The sequence below is a fragment of the Bos indicus x Bos taurus genome, chromosome 20 (assembly GCF_003369695.1).
Source record: "Bos indicus x Bos taurus breed Angus x Brahman F1 hybrid chromosome 20, Bos_hybrid_MaternalHap_v2.0, whole genome shotgun sequence".
NCBI classification, from domain to species: domain Eukaryota; kingdom Metazoa; phylum Chordata; class Mammalia; order Artiodactyla; family Bovidae; genus Bos; species Bos indicus x Bos taurus.
The window spans coordinates 2,281,925-2,301,540 of NC_040095.1; the positions used below are offsets into that span (position 1 = coordinate 2,281,925).

Below are 19,616 nucleotides of genomic sequence, written 5' to 3' on the forward strand. Positions count from 1 at the left end.
TTATTATTATAACGTCCCTCCCCAGGCAGCTCTGCTTCCAGGGAGAGACGGTACAGGTCACAACAGCTTCTGCGGTCCTGTTCTGCAAGGCAGTTCCTTTTCTCAGGGTGCTTTGTATTTTGGTCTCATGATCTGGGTTAATGGGAGTGTTCTCCTGACAGATGGGTCCCTTCTGGGTGTGCCAGCAAAAGCAGGTTTCTGAACCTCCAAGGCTGGGGGCCAGAGGCTGGGGAATTCGCCAAGGTAAATGCCACCTTATGAGGTCTCTGGGAGGCAGCCAGCAGCCTCCCCTGGGCACCATTCTTGCCTCATCATGAGGCATCTTTGGCTGGCCCGTGAGCTTATGAGAGCCACATTTGCAAACCCATAGGCCTGGGGCTGTTTCCAGCCCTGATGTTCTGGCTGCTTCTTCCTGATCTCGGTATAGAAAGAAACAGGAAGGAGAGGAAGTGAGAGAGAGAGAAGGGGAAAAAAAAAAAAAAACAAGCCAGTGCCTAGTTTTCCCTCCAAAGCAAACCTTGTGAGCCTCATCTGTATAGGATTTGGAACAAAGGAATCTCGGTGCTTTGATTATCATGTCTGCAGTGGCTGTTGAAATAAGTCTGACACTCACCAGTGCCTTAGTAGGAATTAGAGTTACATCGGAAGACCTGAGGCTACTGAGTAAACCGATTAGCTGCTCGCTCTGCGTTGATAGGTTTTCCCCACCCCCAGGTCATAAATAGGGCCGTGGGAGACAGCAGAAGAGTGCTGGCCCGCAGTACTCGAGGACGGGGCCGTGTGCCTCCAGGAAGCTGAACCGACTGATGCAGACGGCGGGGCGCTCACCTGCTCCTGCTAAGAGGTCTCCCCTGGGCCAGGGACTGCAGCCCGAGGAGTGCAGCGGGCGGTGGTGAGCATCCTTGGAGCAGACTGATGCTGACTGGATTGCCAGGTGATGCTCTGGGACGCCCTTCCCCAGGAACGCGGAAGCCTTCTGCCAGGCACAATTACTGCATGGGTAATTACACGATTCAGAGCCTGCTGGAGAATCCTGGGCTGGTGCCAGAGCAGAGAGGCAGGGATTTGGGACTGTGACCGGTGCCTGCTTCTCAGGGCTGAGTTTGAAAGAAAAGGGCAATCACTTGGCCTCCTGAGAATCCTCGCTGGCAGGGCCGGCTAATGCAAAGCCGATAGAGCCTGGAGTTGATGACTTCACCCTTCCTCTGCCCCCGCCTCCAGGAGGGGTCCCAAGGTTCTAACCTAAGCTCTTTTGTGTTCTCCCTGCTTGGGAGAGCCCATCGCCCCGACAAACACTGTCAGTGCCAAGTACTCCAGCACCCACGTCCCCCTCTGAGCCTCAGCCGTGCATCTCCAAGTCACGCTGGGCATCTCCTTCGGATGTCTACTGCCGCTCATCACGCTCCAGACTGAGCTCCTCTCCACCTTACCCTAATCTGCAGCTCAGCCCTATTCTCTTCTCGGTCAGCACCACCCCAGACTCCCAACCAGAAACGCAAAAATCCTTCTAACCTTCTCCTTCTCCCCCTCCACCTGCAGGTCATCTGAGGCCAGGTTGTGTCATTTTCAGAGCGGACGTGGCTCTTATATTCTTCCTGTCCTCCTGCCCCCACCCAGGGTCGTCTCTGGCTTCCTTCCTGGGGCCTCCTCACTGGCCTCCCTGCCTGCATCCTCACTCCCTTGAAACCATCCTCCCCACCACTTCCAAATCCATCTTTCTCAATGTGACTCTGGCCCACCTTTCCATGCTTAGCGCCCTTCAGTGGTTTCCCAGCACCCTGGGAGCCAGGCTTACTCCTTTAGACTCTGCTCAGGCCCTGTCCCGTCTGGCCACACCTCTGCGCTGCATCTCCTGCCGCACTCACGACAGTCAGCACTATTGGACGCCACGGTGCACGTCCTCTAGTTCCTCAGTATGGCCTTGCTGTGCCTGAAAGTGTGGGTGGAGTGGAAGGACGAGCACCTGGGCTCTGAAGCTGGACTAAGGTTTGAATCTTGACTCCATCACTGGGTAACCTTGGGCAAGTCACTTGTCCCGAGTGTTCTGTCTTCTGATCTACAATATAGAAATAATAGTAACAAAAGAACCTATCCCTTGGGGTCATCAGGAGGGGTCAGTGCAATAACTCATGTGGAGCCCTCAGAACTGAATTTGTACACAGTAGCTCTTTTATTGAATGTTTGCTGCATGTCCCAAGGTGGATACTCAGAACACAGCAAATCTCTCCCCTGCCCCCCAAAAAAGATTTGAACCAGTCCATGTCTTCGTTTTCCAGAGGGGGAAACTGAGGTCCTGAGAGGCAAAGGGGCCGACGCCTTGCCACCTGAGGTGCCTGGCTCCTGACCCAAGCCTGGAGCTCTGTATTCCGAGGCCCAGCCCACCGAGCGTGGAGTCGGACAGCCCCCTCTGGACAGTCACATGCTCTGAGCTCTCCAAGGGCTCACCAGAGGAATCTCTTCCCTACACAGTCCCCTGAGAAGTGGGTGGGAGTAGGGGAGAAGAAAGTTGCAACTTGGTTTTGTCCCAGATGGGATGAATGAAGGGACATCTGATGGCTGGTGCAGTTAGTTGGGGGTGGGGGGCAAGTGGGGCTTGTATCCAAGGCTTGGGGAACTTTGGCTTCCCTGGTGGCTCAGATGGTAAAGAATCTGCCTGCAAGAGACTTGGGTTTGATCCCTGAGTGGGGAAGATCCCTTGGATAAAGGAATGGCAACCCACTTCAGTATTCTTGCCTGGAGAGTTCCATAGACAGAGGAGCCTTGAGGGCTACAGTCCATGGAATTGCAGAGTTGGACATGACTGAGCGTCCAGCACTTACCAGTTGAATAACCTTGAGCAAGTGACTCAACCTTCCTGTGCCTCAGTTTGCTCTTCTGTAAAATGAGGGATCAAAACCCCCCAGGGGGTGTTGTGAGGATGAGGGCCTAAATGCCCCCACGTAGTGCCCGGGACTTAACAAAGCCTAACAGGGCATGACCAACGCTGCAGGGTCTGCAGCTCACCCGTCTCTGCACGTCATCAATGTGTGTTCCCTTTCTGGATGACAGAGAAAGGAAGACCTCCGTGAAAACCCCAGATAGAGCTTTGCTGATTGGCAGTTTTTCGAGTTAATTTGGGAGCCTTGACTTTGGCGGCCATGTGTCTCTGACTCAGGCTGCAGTTTTGCAATGCCAGCCAAACGTGGTGACAGGCCCCTTTCCTAGGCAGCTGAGCAGAGGCAGGAGTGCTCTGGAAGCTTCTCCTGGGGTGGAGGGGGGAGGGGCGAGCCATCTGATTCCTCAGGGTCTGCCTGGATGAAGGCATTCATTCCAGTGATTGTGTCTCTGGCGTTCCCCTTGGCAAGGGGTGATGGTTAGTTCCTGTCCTATGCTTAGAAGCCTCACATCTGCCAGTCGCCAGGGAGACAGTGCCACCGTCCAGAACGCTAGAGCCAGCCAGGCTGCTCTCCTGGGGCGGACTCGTCTCCGGACTCCGTGCAGTTCCATCTCACAACCATCCTTGGAATTTCTTCCCAGCGCCAGGCCCCAGCTTGGTCCCGCCGAGTCTCCCAGTGCCGGCTCCCACTGCCAGCCCTGGCTCATCAGGTACTTTCCCCTTCTGTTGTTTTTCAGTCACTCAATTGTGTCCGACTCTGACCCCATGGACTGCAGCACTCTGGGCTTCCCTGTCCTTCTCTATCTCCCAGAGTTTGCTTAAACTCATGTCTATTGAGTCGGTGCTGCTATCTAACCATCTCATTCTCTGCCGCCTTCCTCTCCGTTTGCCTTCAATCTTTCCCAGCATCAGGATCTTTTCCAAGGAGTCAGTTCTTCCATCAGGTGGCCAAAGTATTGGAACTTCAGCTTCAGCATCAGTCCTTCCAATGAATATTCAGGGTTGATTTCCTTTAGAATTAACTGGTTTGTTTTCCTTGCTGTCCAAGGGACTCTCAAAAGTCTTCTCTGGCACCACCATTCAGAAGCCTTCTCACCTACCACTGGGTTCCAAATCCGGCTCTTTCACCTTCCAGCTGTGTGAACTTGCTGAGCTCGTGTCACATTCCTGGGACTCACTTTCCTCATTTGTAAAAGTCAGTTGTTGAGACAATGAAGTCTGCACACTCTTAGTCTGCAGCCCCTATGTGGCAGCATATTGAAGAGGGGGGTGGTCCGTGCAGGCAAGAGACATGGTCAAAGACAGGGGATGGGGTTGAGGGTGGAGAGGTTCTTTCCTCCTCTTGCATATCAAGTGTCTGCTGAGCCCAAAACATGCCCCTCCAATTGAGGATCTATCCTTCTGGGCCTTGCAGATTTGTTGGAATTGGAGAATCACAAATGAAACCCAGGGGGTGGCATGTAGGAGAGGAAGACGAGACTGTCTGTGGCTTTCATTCTGTCCTCGCTGTTCAGGACACTTCTGTCCAGCCTTGCAGCCACACCCTTCGTCTGGCCAGCACTTCCTGTCCTCTGGAACTTGGCATGCACAACATCTCCTCCAGGAAGCCTTCCTATACCTCTCCTACGTCCCAAAGCTGGATGAGATGACCCTTCTCCAGGTTTCAGGTCACCAGCACCAGGAGCCCAGCACGAAACTCCAGACCATGAGGCTTCAAGGTCTGAGTCAAAGCGTCTTCAACCTACAGTGCTTGACACTGAAAGAAAGGGAAAGTGTTAGCCTCAGTCGTGTCCAGCTCTTTGCGACCCCTCTGCCCATGGCATTCTTCAGACAAGAGTACCTGAGTGGGTTGATGTTGGAGCTATGTGTTCAGTTACTTATCTGCTAACATTCTGCTGTATTACAAAGGAGAGTTGAGACAACTGAATGTGTGCATGTTTGCTGGGCTGAAGTAGACTGAGGGGGCAGGGGTGCTAGGCCAGGAGAGCTACGTGATCATGGCATCAGAAAGACCTGGGGGTGGAATTCTGATCCTAGCCCTGTGGCTTCTGTGGTCCTCTGGGGAAGTCATTTTCCTCCTGGAATCTCAATGAGCCCATAACTCATAAAATAAGGCTATGAATGACCTGAGGGACCCAGTATGAGATCCTTGCCGAAGTCAGAGACGAGGCAGAACCTGGAGATGAGTCTGACATTGGCCTCTCAGGCTGTTCAGGGATGGTCCAAAGACCCACGGCAGGTGGTCACTAGTTATTTTGCAAAAGTGCAGACTTGAAGGGCCCTCCTTGGAGGCCTGGAGATGTGGGAGGATCACTGAGCTGGAGGTTTGCACACGTGCTTACACACTCACACTCCCGTCCCCAGCAGGCACATCGTAAGACAGCTGCAGCTTTCTCTGCCTGTCCTTGGGCTCTTAGTAACAGTGAGAACATCAAGTAAATAAATAAGCAAATAAAACACCTTTGTTTTGAGAGTAACGATGTCATCTAATGCCATATAGCATGTGTTCAAGTGGCAAATTTCATCTTAATAGTTTCAAAAACAATGATCGTCCTGTATGTATAGATGCGGTGGTTCCAAAGGGGGCATTTTCTCTTTGTCTTTCACTGCACGTGGGGGAGGTGGCACGCCGCAGTGGTATCTGTGAGCTGGAGGATTCGGGAAGGCTTCTGGAGCTCACCTTGGAGCTTACCTCGGAGCTTCGAGGATTGCAGTCAGCTCTGCCCAGGGCCTGCCCTGGGGGGAAGTCTGCATCTCAGTAGCCGTCCTACTCAGGCTGCTGGGGCTCAGCCTGCCTCCCGGCTGTTCAGGAACCAGAGGCTGCCGCAGCTCCTTACCACCACCCCCCTCTCATCTCTCTCGGTACCCTGCCCCAGTCAGCAGGCCCTTTTCTCAGGAGGGAGCTGCAAGCAGCCTCTGAGCAGCAGGACAGCTGTTTCGAAGGCCCGTTAGACCCTCCCAACACCCTGTGGGCCAGTGCGAAGAGCTGTAGGCCAGAATTCAGTTCCGCTGTGGTATTTGCTGTGTGGGCGGCCTTCCTTATCTGTAGAACGGACCACTCTGCACAGCCGGCATGAGGAACTCACAAGAAGTGTTCTGTCCCATACCGGGGCATAGCAGGAGTTGCAGAAAACCTAGCCCATCTGCCTCAGATGTCTGGAAGATGATTGGAAACAAATGTCCAAGAGTGTGGAGATTCCCTGGTTGCTCATCAGTAAAGAATCTGCCTGCAATGCAGGAGACATGGGTTCGATTCCTGGGTTGGGAACATTCCCTGAAGGAGGAAATGGCGACCCACTCTAGTCTTCTTGCCTGGAAAATCTCACAGATAAAGGAACCTAGTGGGCTACAAAGAGCCCTAATGGGGTCGCAAAGAGTTGGACATGACTGAGCAACTGAGCACACTCACGCACAAACCATAGATTTACAAGGTAGAATAACAAAGTTGTCCAGGGTTAGAGCTTATGAATGGCTGCATTGGGATTTGAACTCACATTAGACAGCCTGACTCCAGAGTGTAGACTCTTAGTCACCAGGTCTTAAACTCTTCCCCAAAAGTGCCTCGCAACTCTCCCCTTCTGCGCCTTGGTTCTTGTTGATCTCTAGACTTTAAATGCTCTCCTTCCCATCTTTTCTCCCTTGGCAAAGCTATCCTTGAATGTTGTCTCCTCTGAATGGTTTTCTTAGGGATTAATGCTGAGCCTCCTTTTTACACTGCCACAGTCACCAGCCCATTGCATAATGCTGTAGGCATATTTATTTCTGCTGGATGGCCAGCTTTTGGAGAGCAGAGACCATCTCTCTCATTTACCATTCCACACCCAGTACAGCGCCTGTCACATATAGGTGCTCGTTGCTCATGAGATATTTGTTGATTGTTTAGGTGGCAATGCAATGAAATCAAAGCACAGAAGGTTTCCAGGACTCTGGGATAGGACTGTTATTGGTGGTGATGAGTATTATGTTAATAAGAGCACGTGTCAGGTACTACAGTGGGGGCTTTGCAAACTGCTCCTTTTAATCCTCCTAACGATGCTACTGATACCACTCTTCTCATTTCTCCCTTTTTGGGCCGCCCACATGGCATGTGGGATCTTAGTTCCCTGACCAGTGATCAAACCCATACCTCTTGAAGTTGAAGCTCAGAGTCCTAACCACTGGACGGCCAGGGATTCCTACACTTTTCTCATTTTGTAGGTGAGGAAACTGGGCCTCAAGCTGAGGAAATGACTTGACCAAAGACTAGAGTGTTATGTAACTGGGTTTCCAGGACAAGGGTGGGGCTGCCTGCCTCTCTCACAACCTCTGCCTCTCATGTCCAGAGAGCTGCCCACAGGATTGACCCTTCAGCAGTTTGTGGCTTCCCGGGATCTATTGAGCGCTTTTCCTCCATTTAATTCTTGGCATTAGAAATTCTCCCTCCTCCTCAGTGGGAACTCACCCTCAGCCTTCCTGCTGCGCTTGCATCTAAGGCTAAGATAGCAGAGGGACCCCCATGAAGCTTTATTTGGAAGAGGTCCACCTAGAAGTATGGAATTCATTTTTGGCCAGAGTGGCGGCAGAGACAAGCAGCTCTGTGGAGGCAGTGGTTCCGGGGTCGTCTCCCTTGTGTGGCTGTGGTGCCAGTGTTGAGCAATGGGAAAATGGGCGGGGTTCCTCCTAAAGAGGCCTTGAACGTTGTCTAGGTAGGACGGCTTCCAAACCTGACGCCTTGACCTCTTGGAGATTCTGTGAATTCCCAAATGTCTTCTAATAACTTCTTTCTCTGTGTAAACCAGCTGGAGTGGATGCTAGTAGTTTGCAAGCTAGAGCCTTGCCTGACAGATGCATTTCCGCAGGACAGAGTATGTGGCTTTAAGACTTAACCCTCTTCTGAAGGCAGCGTGGGCTCTGGACTGTCAGTGGGATCCGGCGAGAACAAGGCGGCATCTGTAGAAAATTAAAGAGGAGAACTGTTATGCTGATGGATCTTTGGGAGCTTTCTCCTTTTACTTTAGTACATTCACACTTTTGTGCTCACAATCACCCAAGAGTGTTGTTAAAATGCAAATTCTGATCCTGGAGGTCTGGGCTGGGACCCAGGATCCTGTGCTCCTGACGCCTCGCTTCCCCAGGTTTCGTTGAAGCTGGTAGCCTGCGGATCACCAATGAGATGGTGAGGTTCCTGTGTCCTAAGGCAGAACTTTGAATGTTACATAAATATCGACTTTGACTTCATGAAATAATGAGATCAGTCCTCCCCTGGCAAGTCCACGACTAACTATTATTCCTATCTTTGGTAATATCAGTTCTATGGCACCGGGAGCTTCACATCTCATAATTAGCAAGCTTTGTTATGCTGCTCCTGTTCCTAATGAGGACATTTTAATAATTTGCTTTGTTGAAGAAACAGGATTGGTTCCTTTACCCCACAGTGCAGCATGAAAGGAATGTAGTTTGCTGTTTTTATATCTGACTCAGCCCAGGGCAGGCTGAAATGTGTGAGGCCCTGCAGAAGCCTCAGTCCCCCAACCCAGGGGATACAGGCCCTTGAGGCAGCCAGCACGGCCTCTGAAATCATCAAGTCCTGGCCCCACATCTTTCCAGACCGAGCTCACATTGTTTCCCATGGTCACCTGGCTGCAGGCCACTCTCAACTGCCTCAACAGGGCAGCCCTCTCTCTCTGCCAAGCCTGTGCACAGGCAGTGCCCAAGCCTGGAACAACCTCCCCACTGTCATCCTTACCCATCTGGTCAACTCCTTTATGATCTTCAAAACCCAGTTCCTGGGTTACCTCCTCTAGGAAGCCTTCCTTGACCCTCATCCTTTCTAGTCCTTACACTGACCTAAATCTTTATTTTAAAACTTTTTCTTGGCTTATAGCTTGCAGTCAGTTCAGACCACAAATTTGGATATGCAAAATATGTTGCTTTCATTATTATTCAGTAACTAAGCTTAATTTCAGCTTCAAGCCTTCATTCTGCCAAATGAAAGAAACAAAATTCTGATCAATTTAGGTTCTCCTCTGCCTTCTCTGGAGTTGCATTTTCATGTCAGAAAGTTGTTGCCATTGCTGGCAGGCAGGAGTGCTGAGGCATGGGGCAGAGTGGGGGCATTTGGTCTTTAGTCGTCTGTCTGTGCTGGCATCCACTTCACGTCCTTGACGTGCCTCACTTCAGGTCACAGGTCCATGCGTATCCCTGAGGTCTTCTCTGTATCTGAGCCTCAAAGCCTCTTTGAGTCCAGTTCACGCTCTCTCTCTCTCTCTCTCGGTCACAAGGCGATGGTGAGCTTTCTAGAATAAGGTCCTCTGACCCACACTCCCAGACTCATTATCCAGGACGCCCCATGAGACCATCTCGGTGTCCAGATCACAGGCCCCAAGGCTGTGTGGCTGCCCTCTGCTCTCAAGCCCACCTTAGGGACTCAGCTGGAGGGAAGGTCATAGTCCCTTTGCCAATGACCACCAGCAAATGCCTCGTCTTCTTTCCCCTTGGGTTGTTCTCCTCCTCTTCACCCCAGTTCAGACAGATTTTAGATACAGGGCAGAGGAGAGGGCGGTCGGGCCCAGCTTCCTCTGACAGAGCAGGTAGCCTTCCAGATCTGTCGTTTTTTTCAGGTGTCCTTCACAGCTCTGGGTTTTTGGAATTCAGAGAGTCCACAGAATCAAAGCCTTTTCTCTAAGCACAGTTAGGTCTTTGCCTGCAGTAGTCAGAGTCTGTTCAGGGACTCAGAAGTCAAGCAGGGTCTTCTTTGTTCTCTGCTTTCTAGGAGGCATCAGCGTGGATCACTGTGCCTGCACCCCGAACTGGGGAGGGGTCTCTGGGTGTTGAGAATAAGAAGAGAACGAACACAACAGACTCAGAGAGCTCAGAGAGGGTAAGGGAGCAGCTCCCTCATCTCTGCATTTCCAGAACCAGGCGTAGTGGAAGTGTGTGTTAGTTGCTCAGTCGCGTCTGACTCTGCCGTCCCACGGACTGTAGCCCACCATGTTCCTCTGTCCATGAGATTCTCCAGGCGTGAATGCTGGCCTGGGTAGCCATTCCCTTCTCCAGAGGATCTTCCCCACCCAGGGGTCAAACCCAGGTCTCTGGCATAGCAGGCAGATTCTTTACCGTCTGAGCCACTAGGGAAGCCCCAGGCATAGTGGAACAAGGGTTAAAACCAGCCAACATTCATGGAGAGTTTCTGGTGAGCTCGGCACACTCCTACCTACACTATTTCATAATCCTGCACAGGAGGTACTAATGCAGAGAGGGCCGGGTAGCTTGCCCAAGGCCACACTGCCAGCGTTTGCAGTCCTACCAGGCAATGTAAGCTGGGAGCTGTAACTACTGGGCTCCACTTCCTCATATGCCCAACACTTGGCACAGTGCCTGGAATTTGGCTCTGTAATTTCCTAGCTGAGTGGTATCAAGTGAGTCACTCAACACCTCTGAGCCTCACTTTCCTCATCTCTAGAATGGGGACAGTACTTGTGGGGAACACATGAACAAGGAGTGACTTGGGTTCAGGTTTGACGGACAGAGCTTCAACTTTGAGTCCCAAGACCCGCATGCACAAAGTTCAGATTTCATCTTTTAGATTGCAACCCTTGGGAAGTCACATCCTCTCTGCCAGTGCAAGTCTCCTGATCTACAAAACGGGTACAACCAACACCTCTGATAAGTAACACCCCTGATGAACCTGCCTTGGTTCCAGCAGGGAGCATGGGCAGGAAGGCGATGGGCTGGGCTGGGGGACCTGGCTGTGGTTTTCCTAGGCAGTTGTTCATTCATTGGTTCAGGGTCACCCCGGCCTCACTCTGCAGTCAGACTCTGCCCCATGGAAGCTCCAGACAGCTCTGGCTGCCCTGCCCAGAGGTGAGGCCTGGGGGATGTGAACCTGCAGGGTGACAGGTGGGAGCTCACGGGTCTCAGCTGTGGCGGCCACCTCCAGGGCCAGGGTCATTAGCAGCCAGGCCCCTCCTGCGCGCAGTGGTCTGTGCTGGCTGCCTCGGTTTCTCAGAGAGAATCTGATGAATGCGTTTCCCCCACAGCGGGGACTGCTTCCATTGTTTGTTTTTTCTCATTAGCTGCTAAATCATCCTGTGACTGCAGACGCTGCTGTCTCTGACTCAGTCGGCAGAGGTTACGGTCCCCGCACCATGCCAGCCGCCTGGGGGAGGTCTGGAGCAGGGGACCTTGCCAGGCTCTGTCTCAGAGGATGCAAATTAGGTTAGCTCCTGTCCTTGGGCTTCCCTGGTGGCTCAGTGATAAAGAATCCACCTGCCAATGTAGGAGACATGGGTTGAATCCCTGGGCTGGATCCCTGACTCAGGAAGATCCCCTGGAGAAGGAAATGGCAACCCACTCCAGTATTCTTGCCTGGGAAGTCCCATGGACAAAGGAGCCTGGTGGGCTGCAGTCCATGGGGTTGCAATGGGTCGGACAGAGCTTAGCAACTAAACAACACCACCACCTGTCCTTGGAAACTTCTGGAGGGAAGGAGGAGCAGAAAGTTCTCCTTGATTACTGGCCTCATAACTCAGTGGAACATGATAGGGTGCCCTTGGGTGGGGGAAGAGGAAGGAAGATAAGAGCTTTCTTCAGTGTTGTTACTCTGTGCTAGAGGCCACAACGAAAGGCTGGCAGCTTTTGTGGACTAGAAAAAGCCAGAAGATAGGTGTCTTCATTCTGGCTGCTCTAACAAATGTCTATAAATGACAAACATTCACTTCTTACAGTTCTGGAGGCTGGCAAGTCCAAGATCAAGGTTCTGGCAGATTCAGTGGCTGGTGACAGCCCACTTCCTGCTTCACAAGCTCATCAACATCTGTCTTCTTGCTGTGTCCTCAAGTGGGGGAAGGGGCGAGAGCCCTCTGGGGTCTCTTTTGTGTGTGTGCTCAGTTGCTCAGTTGCATCTGACTGTTGGTTACCCCATGGACTGTATGTAGCCCACCAGGCTCCTCTGTCCATGGGATTCCCCAGGCAAGAATACTGGAGTGGGTTTCCATTTCCTTCTCCAAGGGATCTTCCCAATCCAGGGATCAAACCTGCATCTTCTGTGCTGGCAGGTGAATTCTTTACCACTGGGCCACCAGGGAAACCAGGGCCTCTTCTATTGTTCTTCAGTCGCTCAGTCATGTCCGACCCTTTGTGGCCCCATGGATTGCAGCAGGCCAGCCTTCCCTGTCCTTCACCGTCTCCCAGAATTTGCTTAAACTCATGTCCACTGAGTCGATGATGCCATCCAGCCATCTCATCCTCTGTCGTCCCCTTCTCCTCCTGCCCTCAATCTTTCCCAGCATCAGTGTCTTTTCTAATGAGTTGGCTCTTGGCATCAGGTGGCCAAAGTATTGGAACTTCAGCATCAGTCCTTCCAATGAATATTCAGGGTTGATTTCCTTTAGGATTGACTGGTTTGATGTCCTTGCTGTCCCAGAGACTCTCAAGAGAGTTTTCCTGCACCACAGTTTGAAAGCATCAATTCTTTGGCCTCTTTTATCAGGGCACTAATCTCATTCATTAAGATCACATCCTCATGACCTAATCACCCACCAAATGCCCCATCTCCTAATACCATCACATTAGGGGTTAAGTTTCAACATATGAATTTTCGGGGGACACAAACATTCAGACCATGGCACCAGGAAACAGGATTATACATCTCTCTGCTTCCCCAGCAACACTTAGTAAGTGTGCAATGAACTCTCAGCTCCTGTTGATAAAGGACCAGAGAAAAGAGGGGAGGGAACCACCTCCAGAGGCCCCCTCCTACTTTGTCCCCAACTTTTGTAAATCTGGCACCTCCTACCCCAGTTGTTCTCCTTGGGTGAATGCTCAGCCTCTGAAAACCTGCAGGAAATGCTAAAGTCCCAGCCTGTCCACCCCCACCCCCTGCCTCTCTTGCTTCTTGAGGCCTTTCCTTAAGCAAACATTCGCCTCTCATGTTTATTCAGGGAGTGAGAATTAATATCATTGTAAATCTACCTCAAACATAATTAAGAGGGTAAATCTACTTTAAAAAAAAAAAAAATCTGATCACTCATCTCCAGACCAAATAAATAAACTTTTAAATATGGGAGATGTGCAGCCTCATGGGGCCTGAGCTCTGATTCTTTCTGCCAGAAGAACATGGAGGTGGAAAGAGTCCTCGGAGGAATCATCTCCTCCAGTCCCATCAGTGTAGAGATGAAGCTCAGTGTTCTCACCTGTGAAATGGCATTCGTAATATCCATCTTCAATGGCTGTCTCGAGGATTGTCTCTGCTGAGTCTCCTCCTGAATATTAGCTCCATAAAGGCAGGATTGTGTTTGTTCCTTGCAGCATCCCAGGGCTTCCCACATGGTAGGTGCTGCCTGCTAAGTCACTTTGTGAGTCGCTCTGTGCAGCCCTATGGACTGTAGCCCGCCAGGCTCCTGTGTCCACGGGACTGTCCAGGCAAGCATACTGGAGTGGGTTGCCATGCCCTCCTCTAGGGGCTTTTCCCCACCCAGGATCAAACCCTCCTCTTTTACATCTCCTGCATTGGCAGGCAGGTTCTTTACCATTAGTACCACCTGGGAAGCCCTGGAAGGTGCTGAATAAAAATAAAATCATCAAACTTTGAAACCCAGAGAACGGCAGCGACTTGCTCGGCCTCACACAGCAAGTCAGAGCAGAGCCCGGATTGGAACTGAGGACTCCTGGGTCCTAACCTGGGAGCTGCTTCCATTAGCCCTGGGCAGATATGGTTTGCTGCCTTATTCCACTGATTGCTACTGTCTGTGACCTTGGACACCACCTTTTTTTCCCTGGACCTCAGTTTTCCCATCAATAGAATGGGTGTATTATTAGCAACCAGGTCATATCTTGACCTTAGTAATTAGGCCAAACCCTGTCCCATCTTCTCCAGGAGCTGACCATTTTCTGTCCAGACTGTGGCCCACAACCTTTTCCCTACTATCATCAAAATCACCCTCTCCTCCTCTGACCTTCCTTTCTCTCTCTGTCCTCCCCAAGGGTGAAATAGTGGAATGCAAACATTTCCCAGCTGCCAGCCCAGTCCCACAAGTCAAGCTAGAGTGAGGAGAGAGGGATCAGAGCCCCCCCTCTCCCATCCGCACTTCTGCTGAGACCTTAAGGAAAGCGGGGCTACCCTGTGATTTAAGTCTCCCTCACTCCCTCACCCGCAGTGCCGCAGAGTTAAAGATGACCTTGGCAAACGGCCTTATGTATTATCTGCCTGGTGCAGACAGCAGAGTCAAAGAAAACCTGCTCAGAAGTCTAGAGAAGCTGCTGATAGGGGGCTGGGTGGGGGAAGGGCAGAAAAAGGGGGAGGCAGGGTGGCAGGACATGTCCCCCGGGTGTTAGGCGAGATGAATTAAGAAGAGAGTTGCGCCTGTGAAGCTCTGCGCTGGAAAAATCATCTCTGAAGAGAGATAGCACCCTGGAGCTTCACCAGGAAGGGGCCTCACAGAGAGACACGGGGCAATAGCCAGCTTTCCCCAGACACACACCCTCACCGCCATCCTTGGCCCTTCAGGCTGGTGGCTCAGAGAGGTTGCGGCCCTGATCTAAACAGAGCTTCTAGAACCTTCTCTCCTGCCAAGGCCGGATCATGCTGATGATGAAAGCAGCCTGGCACTGGGGCCTCCAGGCCTGGCTTCTACCATCTGGACTCTGCCGTGTGACCTTGGGCAGTCACTTTGCCTCTCTGAACATGTGTAAATAAGGAAACTAACACCCAACTCAAGGTAGTGGGCGGAACCACAGGGAACAACGGTTAAGAGCATGAATGAGGGAGTCGGAGTCAGGTAGTCCATATTCTGTGATTTAGTGTCCCCACTGAGCCTCAGTTTCCCCATCGGTAACATGGGCATGCGTAGCTGTCTGCTTCCCCTTTTCCTGCTTGCACTTACCCTTGAGCTGGACAGTCTCTGTTTCTGCCTCCTTCTTCCCGTGTGCCAGGAGGCTGACCTGGGAGGCCCCTATCAACGAGGCCCTGCCTCTGGCTTCTGACTGTTCTAATTTTTATTTATGTATTTTGGGGGGTGTTCTGAGTCTTCACTGCTGCGCGTGGACTTTCTCTGGTTGCAGGGAACTGGGCTACTCTGTTACGGTGCCTGGGCTTGTGGGGCTTCTCTTGCTGCGGAGCATGGGCTGTGGGCACACGGGCTCAGTAGTTGTAGCACGTGGACTTAGCTGCCCTGTGGCATGTAGGATCTTCCCGGACCAGGGATCTCACCTGTGCCCCCTGCATTGGCAGGCGGATTCTTAATCAGCGGACCCCCAGGAAGTCCTGGCTGTTCTAGGTGGAGTCACCAGGAGACGCGGGATGGGAGGAGAGTGACTTCAAGGGACCCATCCCTGGCTCCGTCCCGTGGGACTGTAGTGAGGCGCTCAGCCCCTCGACAGAGGACCGGGTCTCTCTCAGACTGCCCTCTGCATCCAGATCTTTCTGTCTCTAGGTTTTGACAGCTTCCTTTATTCTTGGGATTGGCGTGCTAAAGGCACCCACTGTTCTGGCCCAGAGGTTGGCACCATCCACGGTCTCCCACACCCCACTGTCACCACTGCCAACAGTGCCTTTGTTACGCTGCCTCAGTTTACCCAATCTGAGTGGGCTTTGTGTCCTGCTGAGACCCTGACTGAAGCGGCTGTCTCTGTGGCCACAGACCCGGCTCCATTGCCCTTTGGGCATTTCAAGCAAGAAGACTCCCCACAGCTGAGTGCAGCTGTATGCTACACCCCGAAACCTCACAACCTCACCTAAGCTCTCAAATAACCCTGGGAGGAAGTGACTGTGGTTCTTCCCATCTTGCACATGAGGAAACCGAGGCTCCAGGAACTGTTCTCAGCCAGGAGTCTAACTATTCTGCAACCCCCAGCGTGGGCAGGGGAGCCTCTGAGCACACGCAGTGCAGACTCCCAAGGCTCGTTCTCTGGTGGACACATCCTCCTCAGCCACTCTGTGAACACATCAGTCTGCAGTCGGGCTGATAATCAAGCAGGGTGACTTGATGAAGCCCGCAGAGCCTGACATAGCAGATGCACGAGATGCTTAACTATTCTATTCTGATTGTCATTAGAAGGGGATGACAGAAGATGACATGGCTGGATGGCATCACCGACTCGATGGACATGAGTTTGGGTAAACTCCGGGAGTTGGTGATGGACAGGGAGGCTTGGTGTGCTATTCATGGGGTCGCAAAAAAATCGGACAGGACTGAGCAACTGAACTGACAGTCACCCTAAGGCAGTTCCTTCTTCACAGCCTGAGGCTCCTGTTCTCCTAATCACCTTGACCTTGGACCCTGCTAGGTCAGGGCCACAGGAACGGTCTCTCCACCCAGGCAGTTCCTCCTCCGTCACTCCTCGGGCCCTCTCCATACCCAAGCCTGCCTCCAGGGCCTTCTGTCACTTCCTGCTTCTCTCCTTCTCTGCCTAGAGCCTAGGCAGCCGGGAGGAAACTCGCTGTTACTTTGAGGATGTGAAATATAATTAGAGTCAAGGCTTCAGCTCAGAGTGAAAGGTTCAGGCTTGCAGTGAGTCAAGGTGGAATTTTGCTGCTGAGTGAGGGACGTTGAGGAGGTGAGGGGGGGACACTAGGCAGCCCCCCAGCACTGCTCATGTCCCATGACGTACATGGCGTGCCCTCCAGTCCTCATCCCAGAAGTCTCCTGTAAATGCTGCCCAGGCCCTGCTCAGGAGCTCTCCACCCACAGAGGAGACAGCTTGAGGCAGCAACCACAGCATGCTCGGTGCTCCAGCAGGGGGCACCTCTCTTTCCACACGCCCAGAGAGAGGACCCCTCTTCACCACGTGGTCCTGTAAGGCAAGCTCCTGGCGCTTACACACTCAGTGAGCCAGTATTGTTCAGTGAATCCAATTTTGGCTTCCTTCGTTGGGTTACCCTCTAGGGGGACCCACTAAACAGGGACTGGCCCCAGGGCTCTGGGCTGCCTTCCCGTCCTTCCTTCCCTGGTTTCACATGTTCTCCTCCCAGCCTTGAACAGCATCCATATACAATTCGCAGGATCTGTGATCATGACCTCCAAAATAACCCTCGGCTCTCTCACTTCCTTTCACCTCCTCCACAGCCTCCCGGGCCCAGGCTAGCCTCCTGCCTCTCCTGGACTGTTGCCATAGCTTTCGGACTGTCGGCTACGAGTCACAGTCAGTTCACACATAACGTTGAGTTTTCCTGGGTGGGGAGTGGGGAGAGATTCCCGAGAGATCTAAAAGGGGAAGCAGCATGTATTGGGAGCCTCGTTATAACGAGAGGTCACAGGCCCAGAGAGAGACAGTGAACAGGGCATGTCCAAACAGCAGGCTGGTGGGGCCACTGAAGCCAGAATCCAGGCTGAGAGACAATTACTATTATTACTACTACTTAAAAAATCAATCTCTTCTTATTTCAGCTCAGGCATGAAGTCACTGGGGAGGATAAATTTTTACTCACCCTGTATTCTTGGTATGCAGCTTAATTGCCCTGAGAAAGGAGAGGTCTGGGTTCAGAAGATGCACTTGTAGAGATGGCTGGGCTGCACGCTTGACACCTGCTAATTAACAAGTTACTTGCTGAGCGCCTGTGCTATGCCAGGTGCTAGGACAGCAGAGAGCAGGCCAACCAGGCCCTTGCTCTCCTGGGCCTTGAAGTCTAGTGGGAGTGACAGGGCAATAGGCAGGTGAACAAACAAATTCACAAGATGCATTTAAGTTGGGGTAAGCACTACCGGGGCTTCCCAGGAGGCACTAGCGGTAAAGAACCTGCCTGCCAATGCAGGAGACTTAAGAGACACGGGTTCAATCCCTGGGTCAGGAAGATGCCCTGGAGGAGGGCGTGGCAACCCATTCCTGTATTCTTGCCTGGAGCATCCCATGGACAGAGGAGCCTGGCGGGCTACAGTCCACAGGGTCACAAAAAGTTGGACACAATTGAAGGGATTTAGCACGCATGAAAGCACTATTGGAAAAATAAAATGGAGCGATGAGATGAGACTCCTGGTGGAGACAGGGGCCACGTTGGCTAGAACGGTCAGAAATATGAGGAGTGGGGCAGTTCTGCTGAGCCCAGAAAGCTGAGAAGGAGCCGCCAGCCACAGGAAGAGCCTGTGTTAGCAGAAGTACCAGGAAGCCACAGAGACGGGGGCGTAGAGGAAGGCCTCAGGGAGGTCTTCAGGAGCATGACCAAGAGTGTGGACTCCACTCCAGGTACAAAGGGAAGCTATGGAAAGGCTCTATGCTTTCCAGAGAAAGTGATAAACCGATGTGAGGAAACTAAGATTTTTTAGCCAAGGAAATGAGCCCAGGAGGCTTACTGGGGCATGGCTCCCTAGCCCCCGTCCTGCAGAGAGAACAGATGGGTTTCCCGGAGGGTACGCCTGTCCAGAAGCCACACCCGCTCCACTCTGCAAAAGTCTCTAAGGGTTTATGTAGAGGTAGCTGGAGGAGGCTGCTCGAGCCGGGCCGCCCTGGGACTGACTGGCAAGTAGAAAATGAATCCCCATTCCTCACACAGCTTCCAGGTCATGAGTTATGGCAGCGACAGCCTGGCACTGCTGCGTGGATCACAGGGACGGTAGATTATCCGCAATTATACAGCTACCACGGGCCTTCCCGCATGACAGGGGACAGTTCACAGAGCCCCCCGCGTGAGGAGGACTCCCCCTCCCTTGGCACAGCAGAGTGGAGAGAGGTTGAGAACACCGAGCGCTGCGCCTTGCTCAGTCACGAGATCTCGATAGTGACCCCCAGCCCATCCTGGCAGGGCCCTGAAGCTTCTGAAACACCAGAAACACTGGCAAATTTACCACGTTCCCTTGCCTGCCTGAAGGAGTGCTCTTTATTCAAGCTAACCCTCCTCCAACTGCAGAAGCTGGGGTTAAAAAAGGACCCTACAGGGAATTCTCAGGTGGCCAGTGGTTAAGACTCTGTGCTTCCAGTGCTGGGATGTGGGTTTGGTCCCTCGTTCAGGAACTCAGATCCCACGTGCTGTGTAGAATGGCCAAAAAACAAGCAAACGAACAAACAAGACCCCGGCTCGTCGGGCAGGCAACAGGGCTGAAGTGTGCCGTCAGCAGGATGAGCCCCAGGCACTTGCTCTCCCTGGTGGAAAAAGTCCTGGTGGCCACACCCAAAGGGGAGCAGAAGGTAGCAGATCTGATTCTGCTCGCCGTGTTATTCTGCACTGGGATGTGTCATCTCCGCTTCAGTGATCCCATCTGTAGAATGGGGATTTAAGGGTAGACAGTCTCATAGGGTGACCTTAGGTGAGTGACTTCTTAATGAACCCCAGGTTCCCCAGCTATGAAATATTGGTGGGAAGAGCTATGAAAACAAAGTACTCTATGTACATCCCACCTTGCTGAAAACTAGAATATACTAGTATCAATCGTCTTTCCACTCCCTTGCCCATCTGTTTTCCTCTTTTTATTCTTGTTAATTTTCCCATTTATGGACATAGCCCTAGATAACACATTTTTTAAATATTGCATTAAATTTGAGATTTAAATAAATGGAATCACACAGTTAAAAAACCCATAAGCTTGATCATCTTGGCTGTGTGACTTGGGACTAGTCCCTCCCCTCTCTGGGGATTTGTTGCCTGTCTCTAACGTGGGCTGGATGTGGGCGGTGGGAGAAGGCTGACTGCTGAGGCCCCATTCTGCATTAGGGTCTACACTGCACGAGCCCTAACGCTCCACAGGGCCCCATGGCCTCTCCGGCTGTGTGCCAGGCCTGAGGCAGTCCTCTTGGACTGGTCAGGTCTCACCCTGGCCCTCTTGAGTCTATTGCA

General features: G+C 52.2%; 1 protein-coding gene and 1 long non-coding RNA gene across 4 annotated transcripts in view; one reads left to right on the forward strand and one right to left on the reverse strand.

Annotated features, from left to right (window-relative positions):
• KCNIP1 (potassium voltage-gated channel interacting protein 1) overlaps nucleotides 1-19,616 on the forward strand; it is a 407,173-nt gene that overhangs the window by 164,457 nt on the left and 223,100 nt on the right. The gene's annotated exons all lie outside the window — the stretch shown is intronic.
• The window catches only part of LOC113878873, a 51,922-nt gene continuing 36,182 nt past the window's right edge, over nucleotides 3,877-19,616 (reverse strand). Inside the window, exons 2-3 of the long non-coding RNA XR_003507152.1 lie at nucleotides 7,317-7,804; nucleotides 3,877-4,631 (exon numbers count right to left, since the gene is read on the reverse strand). This is a non-coding gene — a long non-coding RNA (uncharacterized LOC113878873). The remainder of the gene's footprint in view (nucleotides 4,632-7,316; nucleotides 7,805-19,616) is intronic.